The following is a 3,510-nucleotide window of genomic DNA, read 5'->3' as shown; positions in this document are numbered from 1 at the left end:
AAGCCAGGCCTAAATACTCATAGACCCCATGTTTTCCCTTATTGGTAATAATTAGTATATGTCTGAGACAAGCAGAAAAGGTAAGATTCGTTGATGTTAGGTGAAATGTACCCCAAGATAAGTATTCAAATATTTTTTTTTCATGCGATTGTTTTTAACATATTTATAAGATGAATTTTTGTTGCTTTGTATGTTCCTCCCCCACGATATAACTCCTGTTTTCACTATATTTTATGTTGGTATAATTTGTGGAGGGGCATGGAAAAAACAAATCGAAAAAAGGATAGAGTTGGACCCATTGTAACAATGAGATGTAGAAGATGTTATGTCGAAAAACGAACTTTAAAACTTTCGCAAGGCGGAGTATAATGGGGTGAGGCAGGAGAGGTGAGATGGAAGTGGATAGGAAGGGGAAATAAAGGAGGAGGCAACAATGCTTGATAAGAAATGTACTCATTATCTTGCCCATGTAATTGTAACTCCTCTGTATGGTATTTTCAGATTATTAAAAAAAACCTTCATACCTATTAATTTTATATGAATTCTATGTGCTTAGAAGGTTCTTTTTATTTTCACAACCGTCTTTGGCATACACAGACATATCATGGATTATATGAAGGTAATAAATTTCCAGATGCTTGCCAGGAGGAGTAAAACCTATAGTTTTTTTTTTTTCGAGAGGCTTGCCATTTCATGAAAAAAATATGCTGCTTGATGCAGGATTTCACAAAATTATATTGCTAGGAAGAACTTAAACAATCATCTAACATTACAGAGTTGAGGGAGATGAATTGATCTTCTGAATAATTTACTTTTGGGTCAAATAAGAGCAGGCTGCCAAAAAGAGAGTAGACTTTAGAGAAACATGAGGAGTTGTATGTAAATAGGTGCTTAGCTGATTTTGTTAATTTGTGAACTAATACAGGGAAATAAAGTGCAACAAGGTTAAAAAAATAAAGAACTCTGCATTGAAATACTCATTTGTGTGTGTGTGCACACACGTGCCTGTACACACACGTGCATGTTCATGTGCTCATGCATGCATTCATCATTCCTGCTCTAAGCATCTGTGTCCAAGGTACTGGTCTACCACTTGAGCCACTGCTGCACTTCTGGTTTTTTGGAGATAATCACATGTTTTTTCATGATTGGACTGGCTTTGAACAGTGTTCTTCAGATCTCGGCCTCCCGAGTAGCTAGCTAAGCTGATTCACCCTCTGAGTAGCTAGTTAATATTCTGTCTGTCCTCTATGCTTCACTGCTCTTTTATTCTTTTCCTGAGGTTATCACAAGCCTGTCATATTTATTTCTAATTGTTTTAAAAATACTGTTACTGCTTGGCACCAGGGGCTCCAATCTGTACTCTTAACTACTTAGGAGGCTTGAGAACAGAAACCAGGACAAATTTTAGGGGAGTTCATTCTCAATTTATAGCTGGGTGCATTGGATCATTTCCACCATCCTGCACTATCTAGAGACTAAGATTGGAAGGACTGCAGGATCCAGGTAGACAAGTAGGTGTGCAACTCTGATGCCATTGATGATGGGAAGAATAAAAGGACAGATCAGGTGCATGTTCTTGTGGAAAGGGAACTTCTATACTAAAATTAACCACTGATATGCCAGCCTAGCAAGAACAATACCCCAAGTTGAAATCCCCACAATTTTCCAAAACCAAAAGAAGTACATACATTAACATCCCAAAACTTAGTACAATCTGTTCTTTTCTCTAATATCATCTTTATCTGATTATCATATTATGTGACAGAATAGTTTCTTCATTAAACTTATGATATATTTTAAAAGACCTCGAAAATTCTTTCTCACTTATTAAGTGCAAATGAATGGCATATTGCCTCATTTCTTACATATTTGACTGCCACTAAAAATCCATCCAATGATTATTATAGTAATATATTCTGATTTATTACTTTATTTGTAACAGTTTTTAAACATTTTGCTTTTCTGGTGAAGTTTAAGTATTTAAATGGTATCATCAAAGTATATTCCTTGGGTACTTGGGGCAGGTTTTTATAATGTTTTTAACTAATGGCTTCTAAGAATTCTTAATTTCTACATTATTTGTATTATTTTTAATTTCAATATAATTTTATTGTAAGGGTAATGTACAGAGGGGTTACAGTTACATAAATAAGGTAATGAGTACATTCTTTTGAAAGGAACCTTGTTAACCCCTCCACCGATTTTTTTTGTACACTCAAACAATTACTGATGCTTTTGCTGTTGCTGTTGATCAAATGTACTTTTGCTTTCATTGTTCATGCATTTTTATTTTAAAATTGATATAAAAGGGGTTTACAGTTACTTAAGTCAACTAAAGAGTACACTTCATTTTATTTTCTATATTTCAAATTTTGATGTTAGTTACTTATTTTCATGTTTCTTTAGGATTCTTTTTTCAGAGTTGTAGGATTAGTCAATTTAATTTTGCATAATTTTTTTTCTTTTTTTTTTTTTCCGGTCGTGGGGCCTGAACTCTGGGCCTGGGCGCTGTCCCTCAGCTCTTCAGCTCAAGGCTAGTGCTCTACCACTTGAGCCACAGCACCACTTCCGGCTTTTTTCTTTTTTTGCTTATGTGGTGCTGAGGAATCGAACCCAGAGCCTCAGGCATGCAAGGCAAGTGCTCCACCACTGAGCCACCTTCCCAGCCCATAATTTTTACACATGTAAATTATTCAGACACATATATGTTGCTTCTAAAATATTTAACATGTGAATATTTAAAATTATTTTCTTAATTTTTATATGGTTAGTGAATTTAAATAAATTGATTTTCTTATAGTTCTAAACATATTTTTCCAGGTAACAAATAATTACTGTATTTTCAAGAAGCACATACTATATTAAGAAAGGCTTCATTTCCTGGTCATTTTTTTGTAAATATTTGTACTTGAATTAAAAAAAAAGTTTGAGCTGGGCATGGTGATTTGTGGCTTCCATTTTCTACCTATGGTAGGAACTGCAAATAGGGTTTGTAATTCGGGAGAGCCTGAGAAACTATGAGACCCTATCATAAAAATATCCAGAGTGAAATGATTAGAGACATAGCCTCCCATAACGAGATATAGAGCACCTGGTTATCATATGCTAAATCTTGAGGTTAAAACACCAGTACCATTAATCTTTTGTCAAAATTAAAGTATACATGTTTCAAAATGTTTATTATTTAAAACTTATTTGCAAAGGTTCTCATGTCTTCTATTTCTTAATTTTCAATTTACTTAATCTATAAAAATCCAAGTATATTGTGACTATTTGATTTCTACTAAACGTTTACATAGTATGAGCAATATTATGATTTCATATATTAACCTATTTTTATTATTTGTGATAATTTCCTCTATTTAATATTATAATATCAATATTCCAAATGTGTGTATGTAATGTGTGTGTATGTGTGTGTGTGTGTGTGTGTTTATGTGGTTTTTGTGTGTGTGTGTTTTGTGTGTACTTCGTAATTCTTGGGAGATCACACCATTATTTCACATA

Source organism: Dipodomys spectabilis, unplaced genomic scaffold (assembly GCF_019054845.1).
Source record: "Dipodomys spectabilis isolate Male_0828 unplaced genomic scaffold, ASM1905484v1 ptg000368l, whole genome shotgun sequence".
NCBI lineage: Eukaryota > Metazoa > Chordata > Mammalia > Rodentia > Heteromyidae > Dipodomys > Dipodomys spectabilis.
This window is presented reverse-complemented; position numbering follows the sequence as displayed.